Raw genomic sequence first — 22182 nt, 5'->3', positions numbered from 1 at the left:
AAAAAAAATAAATTGCCCAACACTCTTTCAGAACATAAGCCCTTTCATTGAACCACCCGCAGAACAGTCCAAACTTCAAAGTCACAGAAACCTAGAAACTCAGATAAACAATAAGCCAGAGGTTGCTCATACAAGTACCTAGGATTTGCATATCCTCTGGCCTATAGAGCTAGCTATGACCCTACATAACCCTTACGTGACCCCATAGGAATCTGACAACAGACAATAGAATATTAAAGGACAAATTATTGCACAGGAACAGAAAGCTCAAATACAAAGCCCAGGGAAGGTATAAAAACCCTCCCACTCTCAACACCATTTTGTCAGCTGCCCAGAATCACATGTGGTTGGTGGTTCTGCTTCATTAATAAACCAACTTTCCAATCAGCCTCCATGTTTCCAGTGTCTTTCTCCCAGCTTGGAACTGAACCAGACGGATTCCAACACCATATAATAGCAAATTGCCAACTATTGAGTATCTGAGCCTCCACCTTCATCTCACATTCCTTGCCTTCTGTTTGTTATAGAACAAATCAGCATCTTAGAATATTAGCCATTTGTATTTTTCTGAAGCTTTTAAAGACTTTCAATATAATACAGTATGAAATATTCTAATAGTTGGAGTTGTTTTTGTTGTTTTGCTGTAATTCACTTGTCATTTTCAAATTGATTATTGGGTCGTATTGCTCTGTTATATAGCAATTTTACCTTTCATGTTGTTTAATACCTACATAGGGAGATTGTGTGTTGAAATGTCATCAACAGATTGTTTTGTCTGTTTTTTTTTCCTGAATTGCCAATTGACAGAAAGTAGATACTTGTGTAAAAGCAGAACCTTGAAAAACAGAATATGCACTTTGGAGGAAGAAGCTACTCTGACAATTAATTATTGTCACGAGTGATCTCAATGGCTAGGAATACCTTTTATCACCAAAGACCATTATCAGTCATATATTCATGAAAGTTCTTGCTTAGGAATACTGCAATGCACCATTTGAAGATGATTTGGGTGCTTCAAATAATCTATAATAGGACTGCAGGATTGCTGACAGTGGGTTACGGTGATCTGTCTCAAGTGACTTGCATTATTCTCCATGTCACCCTGGCTTTTAATCTATCCTCTCATGTCTGCATCAATTGCTCTATTCATGTTAACAGTTGTAACCATCTAATTCACAGTCATTTAAATCCTAAAATCCTTTGGTGCTTACCCAAGCCAATCAAAGAGATCTCAAGAGTTCAGGGACAGATGTCCTGGGAAATCATCAGGTATCAGCATCTGGTTAAACCAATTGAAAATTACAGCTGTTTTTTATTTTTATTTTACTATTCCTTACCATTCTTCACTATTTCTGACTATTAGGTCATTTCAAGCATCTAGCACCTCTTTTAAGCTAAAAAGAACTTAATTTGTACACTGCTCAAAAAAATAAAGGGAACACAAAAATAAGACATCCTAGATCTGAATGAATGAAATATTCTTATTAAATACTTTGTTCATTACATAGTTGAATGTGCTGACAACAAACTCACACAAAAATTATCAATGAAAATCAAATTTAGCAATCCATGGAGGTCTGGATTTGGAGTTACACTCAAAATTAAAGTGGAAAAAAGCACTACAGGCTGATCCAACTTTTATGTAATGTCCTTAAAACAAGTCAAAATGAGGCTCAGTAGTGTGTGTGGCCTCCACGTGCCTCTATGACCTCCCTACAATGCCTGGGCATGCTCCTGATGAGGTGGTGGATGGTCTCCTGAGGAATCTCCTCCCACACCTGGACTAAAGCATCCCCCAACTCCTGGACAGTCTGTGGTGCAAGGTGGCATTGGTGGATGGAGCAAGACATGATGTCCCAGATGTGCTCAATTGGATTCAGGTCTGGGGAATGGGTGGGCCAGTCCATAGCATCAATGTCTTTGTCTTGCAGGAACTGCTGACACAGTCCAGCCACATGAGGTCTAGCATTGTCTTGCATTAGGAGGAACCCAGGGCCAACCGCACCAGCATATGGTCTCACAAGGGGTCTGAGCATCTCATCTTGGTACTTAATGGCAGTCAGGCTACCTCTGGCGAGCACATGGAGGGCTGTGCGGCCCCCTAAAGAAATGCCACCCCACACCATTACTGACCCACTGCCAAACCTGTCATGCTGGAGGATGTTGCAGGCAGCAGAATGTTCTCCACAGCATCTCCAGACCCTGTCACGTCTGTCACATGTGCTCAGTGTGAACCTGCTTTCATCTGTGAAGAGCACAGGGTGCCAGTGGCGAATTTGCCAATCTTGCTGTTCTCTGGCAAATGCCAAACGTCCTGCATGGTGTTGGGCCGTAAGCACAACCCCCATCTGTGGATGTCAGGCCCTCATACCACCCTCATGGAGTCTGCTTCTGATCGTTTCAGCAGCCACATGCACATTTGTGGCCCGCTGGAGGCCATTTTGCAGGGCTCTGGCAGTGCTCCTCCTGTCCCTCCTTGCACAAAGGCGGAGGTGGCGGTCCTGATGCTGGGTTGTTGCCCTTCTATGGCCTCCTCCACATCTCCTGATGTACTGGCCTGTCTCCTGGTAGTGCCTCCATGCTCTGGACACTACGCTGACAGACACAGCAAACCTTCTTGCCACAGCTCGCATTGATGTGCCATCCTGGATGAGCTGCACTACCTGAGCCACTTGTGTGGGTTGTAGACTCCGTCTCATGCTACCAATAGAGTGACAGCACCACCAGCATTCAAAAGTGACCAAACCATCAGCCAGAAAGCATAGGAACTGAGAAGTGATCTGTGGTCACCACCTGCAGAACCACTCCTTTATTGGGGATGTCTTGCCAACTGCTTACGCTTTCCCCGTTTTCTATTCCATTTGCACAACAGCATGTGAAATTGATTGTCAATCAGTGTTGCTACCTAAGTGGACAGTTTGATTTCACAGAAGTGTGATTGACTTGGAGTTACATTGTGTTGTTTAAGTGTTCCCTTTATTTTTTTTGAGCAGTGTATTTTTACTGTATTGTAATATGAATCCATCATCTATCCTTGTTAACAAAGGATTTACTTTGGATTTTTAAAAACAGTCTGAGCTGAGCTGCCTGTTAAATATGTTGAAATTCAGGCATATTTTTTCATGAAAATAGAACAAATCTGAATGGCTGAGGTGACAATACAATGCTAACAGATTGTTAGCTGAATCAGCTACTTCTATTTGGGTATTTAAAACGCAGACCTGATTCAGAATATCTCATAAGTATACTTTCCTTTATAAATGCCTGTTGGAGCTTCCAATTACCCTTGCAGGTTTTCCTATGAGTTCCTGTGGAAATGAACTTAAGAGACAAAGGCAAAGACTTTCTTAGTTATGGGCCCCCATTTATAAGTGTCTTCATTAGAGATTTACTTGGCACACACACATTGGGCACTACCACAATACATACAACCTTCTTTCTTCTACAATCGTGGTGGCATAGTGGCTAGAATGCAGTACTCTGCTGACATTACCAGGCGTTTGATTCCTTCGATCTTGACTGGCTCAAGGTTGACTCAGTTTTCCATCCTACTGAGGTTGGTAAAATGAGGACCAATATTCCTGGGGGCAATATGCTGACTCTGTAAACCACTTAGAAAGGGCTGTAAAACACTGTGAAATGGTATATAAGTCTAAGTGCTATTTGTTAAGTGCTATTGCTACCTCAAATCCTTCTTTCTAGTTTGAATTGGATCTGCTGCTTGTAATCCTTGATTCTCCAAAGGGGAAAGAGAATACCCAAAGATTCCTCTGAGCATCATGGTTGTAAAAAAAAAAGGCTAAATAAATGAATAGTGCAACTGAACCACAAATAAATCTTCATTGCAGATTTAGGTAAAGTCCTGATCCCTGACATCCAAAACTACTTCTGAACTAGTGCAGAGTTCTTCGAAAGCATCCATTAATGTCCTTTTGGTGCCAGGGACTTTTGATTTAAGAGCTCACATTAGATTGGTGGTGGGGGGGGGGGGCATATGTGTTATTAATGTATGGTAGTTTTCTCTTTTTATTTTACCATTTACTATTTATCTTTAAAAATGTTTAGGGGCCAGCAATTATTGAGCAGATTAAAAATGCACATGCCCGCAAATAAATTAGGTATCCTCTTTTGACCCAACTTCCCCCCGCGTTATACAGATAAGACTCAACTGCTTCGGTGTGCAACGATCACGCTCAATGGACCACGCTAAAATGCAGTAGATCTTTCAGAGGGGATTCTGGGCTGTCACTTCGCAGCCCATTCTCGGCACTCACCCGAGCACTCCTGCACTGCACTTCGGCATCGTTCTCAACACTGGAGGGAGACAGAGGCCGTCTTTTGCAAAACGTTTCACGCCGCCGATTTCAGAGCCGCCAGCAGGCGCTCTCGCCTTAGCCGAGAAAGCAAGAAGGGCTATAACGAAAGAGTCCGCCTGAGCTTGACGAGAACTCGCGCCTTACTTACCACTTGGCCGGCAGCCCGCCCGAGGGCTCCGACTCTATGCCCGAGGGCTCGCCGTTCGCCCGTCCAGAGGACAGGTCAAGCCTCCAAGGAGCCTCCAGCTCCTCAGAGGGAAGCATTGGAACCAGGCGTGTCAAGACTTTCTCGACCTGCCGACCCCTTCCCCGGACTACGACCCGACGACTGTCTCATTCCTTTTTCACTTTCTTTGCGCCCGAAGGAGAAGGGCGCGTCTGCTTAAGGGCGCTCTTCGACTGGAACCGTTCCTGCCTAAGGGAGACGCGGCCGCTGGGTTTTCTTATCCACCCCCCACCCTCCGAGGCGAGGCGGAACCTGCCCGTGTGAGGACTCCGGAGCGTGGAAACGCTCTCGGAAGCGCCGCGCAGAACCCGAGCGTGAAGCAGAGACCCGACGCTAGTCCCGACTCGGCGGGACCGTTTTGGGGATTTGACACCTCGTTTAGCCAATAGGATCTGTTGGCGATGCGTGCAGAGCCTAACAAAGCATCCTAAGGGATCCGCGATCTTCCGACGGGGACCCTCCGTTTCAGCTTCCCCCCCAACTGATCGTCCTCGTCCTCGCCCTCGTGCGGGAAGAAAAGAGGAGATCCTGTCGAACCTGGCTGACTTAGGAAGAGGGAGGCGAGAGGCCAGCCCTCTGGAGAAGTGCGGCACCCGGCCTCGACTGAAGGAAGACTTTCCTTTGGCCGGGAAAAAGCAGTCGGCGGATCGGAGGGAGAGGAGCCCAAAGGGTCTCTCTCTGGGTTGAAAATTCGGCCGAGATGAAATAACGGAGCGTGGGGATGCCTCTGTGCACGCTTGGACCCACGCGCACCCAATCCCGCGGAGTTTCTCGCTTTCCCTCGGAGGATCTGAGCGTCGCTGCTCTCTGAGAGGGCGAGAAGCAGCCCAGGCTGCGGTTCTAACTTGTCTTTTCCTCTGCTGCCTGCTCTTTTCTGCGTTTTGTATGGTTGCGGTTGGGAAATTGGGTGAGCGCATCGATTCCTGCTCCCGAACTACCTTCTCCGCTTTGCCTCCTGATTTATTTCTGAGCAATAGAAGTCTGCTTTCCTCAGGAGACTGAAAAACAACGGCTGCAATACTTTAATAATCATTTAATAGCAAGTAACCCTCTCGCCATCGGAAGTAACCATCCGCCTCCTCCTCCAGCTACCTTTCACCCTTGACACCCCCCTCCCCCACCCCATGCCACTGGGTGTTCAAGACGGATTGGGAATTTGTAAGCGATGCAAGTCCGATAAAGCTGGAGTCTCCAGCGTGCAGGAGGTTCGCTAGGTAGTTCCTTTAAGAAGCGGGTCTGCAGGTAAGTAAAAAACAAAAAAGGGTCGCAAGCGGCGATTTCCTCCATCGATGCACTGGTCTCGAGAGCAACCCCTCTCCCTATTCAGAGGCACAAGTTAAGGTGAATAATTATGTTTTTTTACTATCCAGTCATTCTCTTTTTTCATAGGTATTTTAAAAAAGCAAACCTGCAAGTGGTGAAAAGATAGGTGGGGCTGATCTTCTTAATGGTAGATGTTTTAAAGTGTTGCGATTAAGCCATCCCCGAGGAATACTTAAATCGGCGTAGTTATTCTACAATCCTTGGTCTGGAATAGGGTGTATAGGGACTGAGGGAAGGTGGACAAAGCTGTAGCTCTCTCTCTTACTCCAGTAGATCCACTTTCTGAGCAATCGCTACCCTTAAACTGGAAAATACACTGAAAGGAGCCGTCTAGATTTCAACATTGTTGGCAGGACAAAGACGCAAGAAACACAAGACTTTAGTGTTTGTTTGCAACAAAAATCAGTTAATACCTTTTTTGGTGTAACACTGAAGGAGTTAAGATATATCTATGGGTGACAAGCCTTCTTGCTCGGCATTGTGCATTGACATTCTTGTGTTAGCCATTGTTCTGGATTTGTTAGTGGATGAGGCGGATTTCTCTATGGGGCATGTTTGGTCTTGAAAGAGATCCACTTCTTCAGGAGTCAGTTGTGACACCTAACTATTTCTCTCATATTAAAGTGATATCATTTTGGTTTGGTGTATATGGAAATTGAAACATATTTGATAAAAGTGCAAGGAATTAGGAATTTGCTTTTGAATATTTTACTCTGTTAAAGAGGGGTTAAATTGCTTTGGCAGATGAACTCTGAAATTTTATTCTGAGTTACATTAATGCCTGGAAGTAAGTATTGTTTTTTTTAAATAAAATTTAATTTGTATTAATTAGCCCATTTATGCTTGATAATATGTGCTCTATATGTGTCAAGTCTTTTTTGAAAATCTGACCATACCTTATTTTATTATATCTTATTATTTGAGCCTTCATTTTTTCTTTCCCTACTTGCTATTTATGCAGGTGAACTGTCTGTGAGAAAGATTAATTTCTTCAGTAACTCCTTTCATAATGAGCAAGAGTGATAACTTCCAAGCTTCATATATCCTGAAATTTTAAATTTTGTTTGGATACCAGCTATTTTCATAGATGGCTTAAATGAGAAGTTGAAGAGTCCAGGAATTGTTTTAGGAATGTATCTGTGAGAAATAAAAATGTTTATGAAGTATAATGCTTACAACTTAAGTTCTTGTATAAATGTTGACATTGCGATATATTTTGCCCATTTTCATGTGTTGACAAAGTAACAATATAGTATAGTATAGTATAGTATAGTATAGTATAGTATAGTATAGTATAGTATAGTATAGTATAGTATAGTATAGTATAGTATAGTATAGTATAGTATAGTTAGTATAGTAATATAGAATATAGTGTAGTGGAGTATATACAAAGATACAGTATAGTAAAATTTTAAAAGGTAGGTTTTTGTCTCTGGTATAAGCATAGCATCAATTGAAATGGAAATTTTTTTTTTAAAAAAAATGAATATGATGTGACTATAAAAAACCCCATACAATTTACAATGTAGTTAGGAAGGTTTACTTTTATCTCCTTTTAAATATATCAGTTGTGCTTTACATATTACTTTTAAATATAAAGCCATTTTGTGACTTTGGAGGACTGTATAATTTTATTGAAACTGTTATTGTTTAAATATAACTTCTTACTAAATTATTACTATAATTATACTTTCTAGTATCTATTTTCTAGTTTAAATTGAGTAGCTAATGAATTGAATATAATAAAAATGCTGTATAAAATATTTAGATACTACTATTGCTTTCAAATTTACTAACTTAATGGGATTGAATTTTCTATAAACATTACTAGGATTGCATTTTATAGGTATTAAACCTATATTCCATCTCTATTGTAATGTAAATGCAATATATATGGAAACTTAATGGGTACTATGTCTTTTCTGAAAAGATTGGTGTTCATAATTATAAATTAATAGTATACTAGTAATGCAATCCTGTGCATATAGAAGCAGTAATAAGCACACTGAGTTCACTAAAACAGATGGGATTAATAACGCAAGTATAAAGCTTCATATTAGAGGGCTGTGATTAAAATATGAGCTTTTAGTATATCAGCATTCAACATGCACAAATCATTTTTCATTTTCTTGGACTGGAAATTATTGAAATCTATATTTTTACAGTTAGACTGTAATATAAATATATTTTTATGAAATTAAATTTCTTGTATAAGCAAGATGATGGCACCTGAAAGTCTGGGGATGTGAGCAGAATGGCAGCTTTGCTAACTTGAACCTAATGGTATCTCTGGACCTGTTGCCTCAGAATTCTAAGAGTTTTAGTCTATCTGTCTGGCAGGTATTGTTGAATAAAGCTTTTGTCAATTTTGTCTAGTATTTTGAAAGTTAATCCTCAGATTTTTCCCTTCTGACTTCAGAGGTACCTAATAGCTATGTTCATGTTTTAATTTTATATTTACCTATTTCCCAATCAATAATTCCTGGTAAACCCCTATTATATCAGGTACTTATGTAGGAATGTAGTGTAAAACTTTTCAACTCCATAATAATGCATTTCAAATAGGTTTTGGGTTTTTTCATATTTGAAAATATTATGTATAGGGTGGGAAGGGAAAATAGCTACAATGGTACTTACTAGAATGATATTCCAAATGGACACAAATAGCAAGAATAAATTCACTCAAAAATTCTTTGCAATGATATTAGGGATTTATGGAGAAAATAATGTAGCCTATGTAGAATTCTATGTATTATACAACACGCACTTCAACTTGAAAGTATGTACCTATATTCATAGTTGGAAAGCTGTTAAGATTCACTTTTCAAATTTATGTCAAAATATAAAGCCTGTCACATGGATTCTTGAATGGTGGAATAAGGAAAGCTTTCTGACTAAGCTACTCCTGCTTTGCTTTTACAGTACTGTATTTATAGCATAATGTATGCATTTGATTCCTGTGACCTCTTAAAAGCATTCTACTATTAATTGTTATATAATGTTCTTTGTCAAATGTTTCTTTTGATAATGTCAAGGAAGGTAAACTATATGCTATTGAGAACCTATTTTGAAAACTAATCATTTTGGAACACTCCTTGAAAGGGTGTGTTCATATTGTATCTTTCAATCTTTTCCTATTTTCAATTTTGAGTAGAAAAGGGTAAAGGTTTCCAATATCAATGCACTAAATCTACTTTAGTCTCTAAGAACCTTTTAGCTTTAGAACAATGATTGTGCTTTGACTGTTTCTAGTCAATAGCAGTGGTACTGGACAAATGCACTGATTACATTGTAGCACACCATATGGGCCACATGCATAAAATGGAACAGCACATTGCACAAGAGTTTTTTATTTGTTTATTAGGTTATTTGTGTACTGATAGAGTCTGGGCTCCAGGGGTTTACAACCATAAAACAATATTAAAGAGAAACAATGTAACAGATTGTAGTAATACAGAGGTGCTATTTATTATCCTCCAAGTGCTTTCTGGAAAACCTCTTCTTTTACTAGCTTCTGGGCAGTTATTACTATGGTTGTTAACCTCATGAAGGGAATAAAGGAAAAACATTGGTGTTTTTTTCAGCTGTCAGCCATATTCCTTCTAAACTAGGTGCCCAAAGCATGATATCATCTGAGCAACAGTTGTGTTGGCTTGTGGACTGGTGGAGGGGGAGACATTTTTCAAAAAGTACATAATACATTTTAAATATATAAACATCCCAAATTATTAACAAAATTGATAAATGACAGGTTTTTATTCTACTGGAAATATAATTTCACATAATATGTGGATATGAAAACATTGTTAAAATAGAATACATGAATGTAATTAGTATTTAAATAATTTTAAATACTGATTTACTATTTACTATCCCTGATTTACTATTTTTAATGTGAGCATGAGCTAACTATAAGGTTGATTCTTCTCAGGTTATTCTTGTCACTTTTCCAGAAAGAATAAAACAGAGTCATAAAGAGTGAGTTGCTTTTCTCTTTCTCTTCACTTTTCCTATGTTTTTCTCTTTTCTTTCCTGATGTCACTCAATCTCTCCTTTGTCCTGAAGCCCAGCAGAAGATCTGTGTTTTTTGGACGAGTTTCTGGGTAGTTTCTAGTTTCTTGTTCTGCCTCTTCGTGGGTCTATGACAACTTGCCACAACCAATTTGCTGTGGTCAAGCCGCCATGTCCAACTTGCGACCAGACAACTCACCATGGCCAACTCAATGTGGGATAACTCGCTGCGGGACAAGTGTTACACTAATATTGAAGAAAAGTAGAATAGAATCATTAAGGAAAGGATGCAAAAGGAGGGACAGAATGAAATGTGAATGACAAAAATTAATTTAAAAAATATTTTAAATAATTAAAATGAATTGTTGAATTGTCCTGCAGCAAGTAGTTCCATGGGGAGTGGGTCATAGCAACTTGTCCTGGGGTGAGTTGGCTGTAGTGAGCTGACTATGGCGAATTGGCCATGGCAAGTTGTCCCATTCTGCCTCTTCTCTCCCTCCCTCCCCTTTGCAAAAAAATCCATCTTTGACTGAGTGTGCGCGATAGCATCTCATGCACAGCCTTGTGATGCAGCCACATAGACACACAGCTTGGAGGGGACATTGGCTGTTAATAATAAGATACCATTTACAGATTATATCAGGGAGCACAAGTGGCTGTTTTCAGGCAGAGAAACTGATTTTGAAGATATGTATGATACAAGTCATATAGGGCTTTATTGAATACAACTCTTATTCTAATTGCTTTCATAAACCTATGGGTAGGTAAACCTATATATAAGCCCCTCAGCAGAAGTATTACATGTTTATGATGGTAGCTTAATTATATAAAATTTTACTGACATAATTATTTCAAAGATTTTTTTAAATAAATTTTTATTGGTTTTTAAGACAAACAGACAGACAAAACATAAAAACATCAAGCCATCTTCCATATATATATACATACAGTGTGTCGGTTGGTTTACAAATTGTTTTGTGCTTCCATTTCGTAGTCTTCAATTACAATTACATTGTATATATTCTCATATTTTCAATCAAATATTAAGTACATTAATATCATTGTTAATCAATCATTTGAGTATACTTTAATTCATTCATGTTTTACGAAATAATCCATATTTTACTTAATTTGTTTTATGACAGTTCATATTATCATCTCAAATCTATCCTACAATCATTTTGTAGATATAATAAGAAAAGAATACATCTTTATATATTTATTATTTTCTAAGAATCTACATGTTTCATTACCATGTTTTATTGTCTAACCTTTGATAGAATAGATCCCAAATTTTATAAAATTGTTTATCATCTTGTTCTCTGATTTCAAATGTCAATCTACTCATTTCAGCACATTCCAATATTTTCTTAATGATTTCCTCCTATAATGGTATTTTCTCATTTTTCCAGTTTTTGGCAAATACAATCCTAGCCGCTGTTAATACATTTACAATCAGGTATTTCAATTCTTTACTATATATTTCAGGCAAAACACCCAATAAAAATATCTCTGGTTTCAAATCTATATGCTTTTTTGTCATTTTTTCCAACCACGTGTGGATTTTAGTCCAATATATTTTGGCATTTGCACAAGTCCACTACATATGGTAATATGAGCCTGGTATCTGATGACATTTCCAACATTTTTCAGATTTGTTCTTGAACATTATTCTTGTCGGGGGAAAATGCCACCTGTAAAACATTTTTTTTAAAAAAAATTTTTATTGGTTTTTAAAACAAACATAAACAAACAAAACATAAAAACATCAAGCCATCTTCCATATATATACATACAGTGTGCCAGTTGGTTTACAAATTGTTTTGTGCTTCCATTTCGTAGTCTTCAATTACAATTGCATTGTATATAATCTCGTATTTTCAATCAAATATTAAAAACATTAATATCATTATTAATCAATCATTTGACTATACTTTTATTCACTCATGTTTTACGAAATAATCATATTTTACTTAATTTGTTTTATAACAGTTCATATTATCATCCCAAATCTATCCTAGAATCATTTTGTAGATATAATAAGAAAAGAATACATCTTTATATATTTATTATTTTCTAAAAGTCTACATATTTCATTACTATATTTTATTGTCTAACCATTGATAGAATAGATCCCAAATTTTATAAAATTGTTTATCATCTTGTTCTCTAATTTCAAATGTCAATCCACTCATTTCAGCACATTCCAATATCTTCTTAATGATTTCCTCCTGTGGTGGTGTTTTCTCATTTTTCCAGTTTTTAGCAAATACAATCCTAGCTGCCGTCAATGCATTTACAACCAGGTATTTCAAGTCTATATATTTCAGGTAAAGTTCCCAATAAAAATATATCTGGTTTCAAGTCTAGATGCTTTTTTGTCATTTTTTCCAACCACGTGTGGATTTTAGTCCAGTATTTTTTAGCATCCGCACAAGTCCACTACATATGGTAATATGAGCCAGGTGTCTGATGACATTTCCAACATTTTTCGGATTTATTCTTGAACATTCTTGCTATTCTTGTCGGGGGGAAATGCCACCTGTAAAACATCTTATACAAATTTTCTTTATATGCTGTTGACATTGTCATTTTATAATTTTGCGACCACAATTTTTGCCATTTCTCTAGATCAATCCCATATCCAAAATTCTTCCCCCAAGCAATCATAGTTTCTTTAACTTGTTCTTCATCTAGTTTAATTTCTAATAAATATCCATACAATTTTTTAATCACCTTTTCATCAGTACCTGTCAAAATCTTATCTAAGTCAGTCAGTTTATCATAGAAACCGTCTGTTTTAGAATCTTTATCATACCTTGAATGTATTTGCGCATATGAAAACCAATTCATCTTTATACCTTGTTCCTCTAGTTTTTGTATGGATTTAATTAAGTTCACCCTTTTCATTCAATATTTCACCATATCTAACTGTTTGTTCCTTTTTGTATATTATAGGATAAGAAAATGCTTCAATAGTTGATAGCCAGACTGGAATTTTCAAATAACATTGTCTTTTAATCTTCTCCCAGTTTAACCACAGAGACTCCCATATATAATGTCTTCTAAAATACCCCTGTGTTTTAGTTCCTTTATACCATAGAAAAGCATGCCACCCCAACAACAGATCATGTCCTTCTAATGTCAACAATCTAGTATTTCTTAATGTTATCCATTCCTTAACCCACATCAAATTTGTAGCTTGGTAATACAACTCCCAATTAGGCAAACCAAATCCTCCTCTTATTCTAGCATCTTGCAAAAGTTTTAACTTTATTCTCGCTTTCTTACCTTGCCATATATATTGCAACACAATTTTATTTAACTCTTCAAAGTTGTCTTTTCCAAGCCTAATTGGAATTGTTTGAAACAAATATAAAATTCTGGGTAATATATTCATCTTGATTGTTGATATTCTCCCTATTAATGACAGTTGTAAATTTTCCCATTTCGCCAAATCTAGCGCTATCTGCTGTTTAAGTTTGATATAATTATTCTCTTTTAGTGTACTGCATCTTGCTGTCAAGTATATCCCCAAGTACTTGATCTTATTCGTGACCTGAATTTTCAATAGGACTGCCAGTTCTTCCTTTTGTCTTGATAGCATATTCTTTGTCAAGATCTTTGTCTTATCTTTATTTATTTTCAAACCAGCCATCTTTCCATATGTCTCTATCTTTTCTATCAATTTTGATGCTGTTTCTAGTGGGTCTTCTAAGAGGAAAACCAGATCATCTGCAAATACTTGCAACTTAAATTCTTCCTTTTTAATTTTCATCCCTTTTATATTCTTTTCATCTCTAATATTTCTATTTAGCATTTCCAAAGTTAACACAAACAACAGAGGTGATAGTGGGCACCCTTGTCTTGTTCCTTTTCTTATATTGATAAAGTCTGTCAGTTCTCCCTCTATCATTACCTTTGCCGTTTGCTTATGATATATAGCCTCTATTGCTTGAATAAATTTTCTAGCAAAGCCCATCTGTTCCAGCAGTAATAACATGAATCGCCAATTCACATTATCGAATGCCTTCTGTGCATCTAGAAATATCAGAGCCATTTGTTTTTCAGGATGTGCCTCGTTGTATTCCAAAATGTCCAAGATTACTCTCATATTGTCTTTAATTTGTCTCTTTGGCAGAAATCCATTTTGATCAGGATGGATAAAATTATTTAAGTATTTTTAAAGTCTTTCTGCCAATATTGAAGCAAAAAATTTATAATCTGCGTTTAGTAGGGAAATAGGTCTATAGTTCTTGATTTGTAATGGATCGGTCTCCTCTTTTGGAACAAGTGTAATATAAGCTTCTGACCATGATTTAGGTATCCTCTTCTTTAACATAACTTCATAACTTCTAGCAATGGAAGATTCAACGATTCTTGTAATGTTTTGTAAAATTCTGCCGGAAGTCCATCTGGGCCTGGTGCCTTTCCATTATTTTGCTTCTTGAGTGCTTCAGTTAATTCCATCATCGTTATATTGCTTTCTAACATTGTTTCAATCTCTTTAGGTATCTGGGGTAAATTAGCATTCTGTAAGTACTGTTTAACTCTTTCCTCATCAATATTCTCTTGTGTGTATAGTTTCCCATAATAATCTCGAATGATTCTTCTTCTCTTTACTACCATAGCAAACTTGGCTTTGATCATCTATTAATTGCAATATTTTCCTTGATTCTTTCTTCTTTCTCAATTTATATGGTAACCATCTACCTGGTTTATTTGCATCTTCAAAATAGTTATGTTTAGCACCTCTAATTTTCTGTGCTAATTCTTCTTTTTCTATTAGACCCATTTTATGTTTGGTGAGATCCATTTTTAACTTAATGTCCTTTTTCTGTGGCATTTTCTGTAGCTCTTTTTCAAGTCCTTTATACTCATCCTCTAATGCCTTAGAGCAGGGGTGGGCAAACTACGGCCCGCGGGCCACATCCGGCCCGTTGGTCTGTCCAATCCGGCCCGCCCCTGAAAAAAAATCGCTGGGCGTGGCATATTGCCCTGCGCCGCGTGGCCCCCAAAGCTGCAAAACAGTGTGGAGCGCTCTTGGGGTAGGAAAGAAAAGAAGAACTTTGCAAAGGCCTCGGCTGGGAGTTCGAAATCACCTTCGAGTGCGACCTCTCCGAAGGTGAGTCCCCGCCGGTCCCCCTTTTTTTTCCCGGGGCTTCAGGCTTAAACTTTGCAAAGGCAAAGTTTGCAGGCGGGAGCGTCTTCCGGCCGAGGAGCGGAAAGGGTTCCGCCCGGTGGGCGGGCAGGCGGGCTGCTTGGAGCCACCTAAAGCTAGGCCGCTGCTGGTGGAGACTTGCCCTGCCTTGGTGCCCCGTTTCCCGGCTCGGCGGTCCTGCTCAGGCGGCACTTTAAAAGCCTGCTCCCAGCACCCGAGCAACTTCCAAGCAACTTGCGGCTTCCTTTTTCCTCGTGGGCGCTTGCGCCTGGCCCTGAGCCGCGCGGCGGAGGGGAAACCCGGAGCACCGCCGGTCGCCTCCTCCAAGCAGCTCGCCCGCCCACCGGGCGGAACCCTTCCCGCTCCTCGGCGGGAAGATGCTCCCGCCTGAAACTTTGCCTGTGCAAAGTTTAAGCCTGGAAGCCCCGGAAACCCGAGCAGCTTCCCAGCAACTTTCGGCTTCCTTTTAACTTGCGGGCGCTCGCGCCTGGCCCCAAGCCGCGCGGCGGAGGGGAAGCCCGGCGGGTGGGCGGGCTGCTTGGAGGAGGCGACCCGGCGGTGCTCCGGCAGCAGCAACAGGCAGTTCTGCCCGGGCTCCACTCAGGTGTCCGGCTGGGGCTGTCAGAAGTTGCTACTGCCGGCGCAGCTCCACGTGGCTCCAGTCCCGCGTTGCTTTGGGAAGGAGAAGGCAAAACCAGGAGCCGCTGAGCCTGAGCCTCCGGTGCCGCTGCTGCCGTTGCAAAGCACCGCCGCGATTCTTTGCCTTTCCCTTCCCGAGGCAACACGGGACTGGAGCCGCGCGAGCCGCGCCGGCAGTAGCAACTCCTGACTCAGGGGACTCCGAGGGGAGGGGAAGGAGGAGAAGAGGGGGAAGGGTGGGGCGATTCCCAAAAAATCTTGTGCTGACCCGGCCCGTCTGTCAAATTTTAAAAGTCAATGTGGCCCCCAAGCCAAAAAGTTTGCCCACCCCTGCCTTAGAGGCTAATCTTTTCATGGTATTTCTTTTCCTTGTATAGTCTATTATCAAGCCTCTGGCATATGCCTTCATTGTATCCCATACATTCTGGATTGATGTATCTTCTTTTTTGTTTTCTCTAAAGAAAAAAGCCAGTTCTTTCTCCATCCACTGTGTGAAGTCTTTTTCCTTTAAAACAGTATTATTTAACGTCCATCTAGATCTTCTTCTTTGTCCTTTCCATTTAATTGTCATTGGATTGTGATCTGCCCAAGTACTTGTTTCAATATTTATTTCTTGAATATTAGCTAACAATTCTGTTGACATCCATATCATATCTATTCTGGACCATGATAAATGTCTGTTTGAATAGAAGGTATATTGTTTAGTCTTAGCATTTCTTTCTCTCCATGTATCTTTTAAATTTATTTCATCTATCATTTTAAAAATTAATATTAATAGCATAATGTCTGTGGAGATTTTTAGTCATCCAGGTAATGGTTGTCCAAAACGTGCTTTTTCAAAAGGCAACTGGACTTTGTTTTTCCTTGAAGACGTTAGTTTTTGAAAATGCTTACAAACATTTTAAATCTAATAGTACAATGATTGCTAAAAAGTAACAATGCTTTTGATAGACTGAATTTTAAACGTAAGCAAATTCAATTAGTCCTAATTTATCATATAATTCCAAAAGTTGATCAATATAGGCGCTATTTAAATGGATATGGGAAATTAGTTCCATAAATAAGTCACCGATCCAGAAGAGACTTACACATATTTATTTTGGATGGTGATTACATCCAGAGCTGGTTTTTCACTACAGCTCTTAACAACCTTGCCTTTTTATTTAGTACATCTTCTGTACTGCTGTAAGTTATAAATAATTATTTGCAATTTACTGTGTTTAGTTATAAGTACAGTAAATATTGGTTTAAAGAAAAATTGCTAATTATGAATGTAGCAACTTTATTAGGAAAATATGCATAAATGATTCAATTACTAGACTATAACAGGAATTGGTTTCATTTGCATAGTACTTTTATTGAGGGTTTATATATGAAAATATATATGAAATATCTATTTTATACTATTCAGGAAATAAGATCCTTTTAGAATGCATTTAATTATGGACATATTTTTATTAAATAGATAATATTTATTTGGTTCCATTCATGTTTCTTTTTTTAAAGAAAACAGAACATTTTTCTATGTATTGAAGGTGGTGTGTTCTAGTTCAGTCTTTTCACAATATAATTATAAAATGTATTATTTAGTGTAAGATGTGAAAGTTGCATGGCATGATATAGAGTCCCTTCTCTCTTTGTACACATTTTTAATTAAAGTTATATGCAAAAATTTGCACTTTTATCACTAAATTCAGTGTCTATAATTTCATGCTAGGAATGTATTTGTGAGATTTCTACAACAGAAAAAGAAACAAATGAGTTTTTATATACCCAGCAGTCTAGTACAAGATGAAATGTTGTTTCTCTAGGTACAATTTGTGAAATCTGATCCAATGGGCTTTTTTCCATCCACAGAGATTATCCATACAGATATACCCTGCATTAGTTCATGACAAGTTAACATAATATAATGTTATAATTAATGGAAGTGAACTATATTATATGGTGGTAATGAAACAAGACTATGAAGGAACCTTAAAAGTATCTTTTCAAATTAGTAGATTGATCTAATGTTTTCTCTCCCTACCATACAGATTACAGATTACAGTTGGAAGGGACCTTGTTGGTCATCTAGTCCAGGGGTCGCCAACCTTTTGGACCTCAGGGACCACCAAACTCATAATTTTAAATCCTGGGGACCATTAATATGAATTTTGACTGATGGTGGCAGGAGCAGGGGAGGGGTTCAAATTTCTTAACAACCGGTTCTGTAGGCATGGCCTAATTTGTGGGTGTGGCTTGGTGGCCATGTGACTGGCTGGGCATGGCTTGTATGTAAATATTATAAATATTTATATAAATATTGAATTTTTAATTAAAAAAGAGCAACTTTTACCCAAAATCAGGCAAAGCAGGCAGGCAGATTGAGTTGCTCATAGAATCATTCAGAGGCAAATCTATTTGCCATTGGCTACCTGAGTCTGTCACATAAAATTTGCTTGCAGTGAGTCTGCACTGAATAGAAGCTTCAGTCGTAAGGAAGGTTCGGTTCTGCTTAAAAGCACAGCCGAATATCTAAAGACTAGCTAGAAAGCAAGAAATGCAAGGATTTCCTGCTTTCTAGCTAATCTAAATCTCCTGGCGCAGTAGAACAGCTGATGGTTGGGGAAAAAAAGGAAAAATAGCAACTTAGCAGGTAAGTTTGATGACAAGGTAAGGAGTGAGTAGGCGGGGATGGTTCCTGCTGGTCTTGTGTTCCTGCACAGCCTGAATTAATTGCTTTGGGGGTGCTCTGGGGGTGACATTTCTCTGCGGACCACCAAAATTTTCTCACAGACCACCAGTGGGCTACGGCCCACCGATTGGCAAATGCTGATCTAGTTGAACCCCCCACCCAAGCAGACCCTACACCATTTCTGACAGATAGCAGTCCAGTCTCACCTTGAAAGCTTCCAGTGATGAAGTTCCAACAACTTCCGGAAGTAAGCTGTTCCATTGGTTGATTGCTCTCACTGTCAGAACATTTCTCCTTATTTCCAGGTTGAAACTCTCCTTGTTCAGTTTCTATTCATTAATCCTCGTCTGGCCTTCAGGTGTTTTGGAAAATAGCTTGACGCCGTCCTCTCTGTGGCAGCCCCTCAAATATTGGAAGACTGCTATCATGTCTTCCCTGGTCCTTCTCTTCATTAGACTAGCCATGCCCAGTTCCTGCAACCGTTCAACATGTGTTTTAGCCTCCAGTCCCCTAATCATCTTGGTTGCTTTTCTCTGTACTCTTTCTAGAGACTCAACATCTTTTTTATAGTGTGGTGAACAAAAGTGGATGCAGTACTCTAGGTGTGGTCTTACTAAGGCTTTTTAGAGTGGTATTAGTACCTCACTTGATTTTGATTGTATCCCTCTGTTAATGCAACTTAGGATTGCATTGGCTTTTTTGGCTGCTGTTGCACACTGCTAGATCCCCCTCACAGTTACTGCTATTAAGCCTGGTTTCACCCAGTCTATATGTGTATTTTTTGTTTTTCTTGCCTAAGACTTAACTTTTCTGTACACTGAATTTCATTTTATTAGATAGGGCCCAGTGTTCAAGTCTGTCAAGATCCATCTGTATCTTGAGCTTATCATCTAGGGCTGTGTTGGCAAACCTATGCTACGCGTGCCAGAAGTGGCACACAGAGCCATTTCCCCCAGCATGCGAGAGGTTTCCCAGAAGAGCTGTACTGCGCATGTGCAGCCCGACAGCTGATTGTTGGGTATCTGGTGTGCATGTGCAGGGGACAGAGGGGGGGTTTGCGGGAGACGTGCGTGCATGTGCAGGGATGCATTGTGCGTGAGGGGATCGCACATGCATGCACAGACATGCTGCATGCAAGGGGGAAAAGCGCACACGTGTGCTGTGCGTGAGGAGGGAGTTACACACGCATGTGCAAAGATGCACGGAGCATGAGGGGGGAATTGCATACACATGCGCAGACACACAGCACACGAGGGAACTGCTCACGCATGCACAAAGACACATGGTGTGCAAGGGGGAAAATCATGTGCGCATGTGCAGATGCACGGCGCACAAGGAGGGTCGTGCGTGCCTGCACAGGGGGCGGGGGGCCAGCATGCATTGCCTTCTGGGTGCTGGCACACAAGCACACACAAGCAAGCGTGCGCACAATTATCGGCACGGGAGCCAAAAAAGGTTAGCCACCACTGATCTAGGGTGTTAGTTATTCCTGCCAGTTTGATATCATCTGCACATTTAGTAAGTTCCCCTTCTATTCCCTCATCTAAGTAATTTATGAAGATATTGAAGAGTACTGGGCCTAAGACAGAACTTTGTGGTACCTCACTGCTTACTTCCCTCCATGTAGATGTAATACCATTAAGGACTACTTGTTGAGTATAGTTTGTCAGCCAGTTACAAACCCATCTGATGGTCATGCCATCTATTCCCCTTTTTTCTAGCTTACCAAGAAGTATTTTGTGGTCTACTTTGTCGAATGCCTTGCTGAAGTCTAAGAATATTATGTCCACAGTATTTTGCTGGTCTACTAATTTAGTCACTATGTTGAAAAATGAAATAAGATTGTTTTGGCATGAACTGTTTTTAATAAACCCATACTGACTGCTAGTTATTACTTTACTTATTTCTAGATGTTGGCATTATCTTCTATATGTTTTATTATCTTTTCCAATATCTTCCTGGATATTTATGTTAGGTTGATTGTTCTGTATGGTTCCCCCCCACTTTTTTTTTGAAGATGAGAACCACATCAGCTCTTTTCCAGTCCTCTGTGTTCCCTGGTGCTCTAGGATTTTTGAAAGATGAGGTACAGTGGTTCTGAGATGACATCTGCCAACTCCTTTAGAATGCTGGGATGTAATCCATCAGTTCTGGGTGATTTTGTATTCATCAAGATTAGACAAGTGTTCTCTTACCTCATCCACCCCATAAATATGGAAGGAGTCCTGAATAGACTATAATGAAGACGAAATGTTTTGAGAACATGATTCACAGAAGATGTCAAATCAATTTGTCAGGTTGGTAAAGAATGTTCAGGAGTGAAACTGAATCTAAATAGTATTGCAGCATTTTTGTGTAATTCAATTGTATATCTGTTTTGAGAGCATTGTGTCTTTTAGGGTGTCCCATCCATGAAAAGGACATTTTAGAACTAGAAAATGACAGTGAAAAAAACTCTTAGCTTGTAGCAGATTTCCTATAGGTGATACGTTTAGAGGGTTTTATATATGGAAGTTGGGCTTTTGGCTCCTTATCTTCCAAAGGGTATTTGTTGGCTATTGTGGGAATCCATATGCTAAGAAGGTAGGTCTTTAGTGTGATCTGACAAACCTGTTACATTTCTACGTTGTTATGTGAACTGGCTGCAGATGAAAATGCTGTGTTGTGACAGCTCTGTTGTTGGCAATTGATAATAGTTATTTTATACATCCAAGTTATTTATTAATATTACCTTGTCCAGCGATGAAGGAACACATGTATACTTAGTCATACTGATAATGACTGAGTTTGCACATGAATGTAGATAAATGTATAGATGTGTTCTGGAAACTGAGGGACTTGGAAGTGGTTCTATCAGTCCTAGATAGAACAGATATTCTCTCTTCTTCTCCTTCTCACCCCTGGCTATACTGTCTAGATACATCGGTCTTCAATTGCCAGAATTATCAACTAACATCCACTTTGCTGACAGACTTGTAGCAGTCAAATACATCAGGCTTAGAGAAATTGGATTAGAAAATGATGTAAAATTGATGCAATGCAATGTATTAATCTGCTAAGAGTGTCATAATGGAGACCTTTGCTGTAATAATATGAAAAAACACTTATTTGGTTTCTTATGACATATGTCTTTAATTTGAAGCAAGACACATCACTGTTCTGACAGCAACTTGCTTTCTCTATAATCTTTTAAAACTGACAAATAATTTGTCCTTCAAATACCATTACAAGCCACTCATTGTATATGTTGCTGTATTTTTTTTAGTTTCTGCTGGTTTTATACAGTTTTTCATCTCTATATATTTGACTAATTGCCTTCAATGTCTCTACAGTGTTTATGAATGTCAAATAAAAGCAGACTGAGAAGAGTATAAGAAAAAAGAAGGACAATTATAACTCACTTTTATGCTTTACTTTTAGGAATCCAGTATAATTGAAATTAAAACCCACCCGTTTCAGTATGGGAAAATTAAGCATGAATAAATATAGAAACTTTATTTTAGCTGCTGGGTTGATCTCCTTCACATGGGAGAATAAGACAATAGATCTGGGAATAATCCGGGATTGCAGGATACAACTAATGGCCTTTCCCTGCTATTAAGTCAGTGGAATTCATTCGTTTTAAAATGGTAAGAAATAAACTATTCCCAATTCCAATCCTGATTCTGCATTTGTTGTGAATCACTGTCGAATGAATGTGCTACTTGTAATCAATTGGTTTTCCTCTTCAGAATTTGCTGCCCGTTAGTTTAATCACATAACCCACTAATGGGAAAAACACCTGGGCTTTATGACAGGCCTTGGTGGGTCTCCCTTGACTCTGTTTTGT

General features: G+C 39.0%; 1 protein-coding gene across 1 annotated transcript in view; it reads left to right on the top strand.

Moving 5' to 3' along the window:
- Positions 1-5696: 5696 nt before the first annotated feature.
- Positions 5697-22182, top strand: part of TAFA2 (TAFA chemokine like family member 2) — a 96311-nt gene continuing 79825 nt past the window's right edge. Inside the window, exon 1 of the mRNA XM_026667672.2 lies at positions 5697-5784. The gene's annotated coding sequence lies outside the window, so the exon portion shown is untranslated. The remainder of the gene's footprint in view (positions 5785-22182) is intronic.

This window comes from Notechis scutatus, chromosome 6 (assembly GCF_049901735.1).
Source record: "Notechis scutatus isolate UNSWTSFEM ecotype Mainland chromosome 6, rNotScu1.2, whole genome shotgun sequence".
Taxonomy (NCBI): Eukaryota; Metazoa; Chordata; class Lepidosauria; order Squamata; family Elapidae; genus Notechis; species Notechis scutatus.
This window is presented reverse-complemented; position numbering and strand designations above follow the sequence as displayed.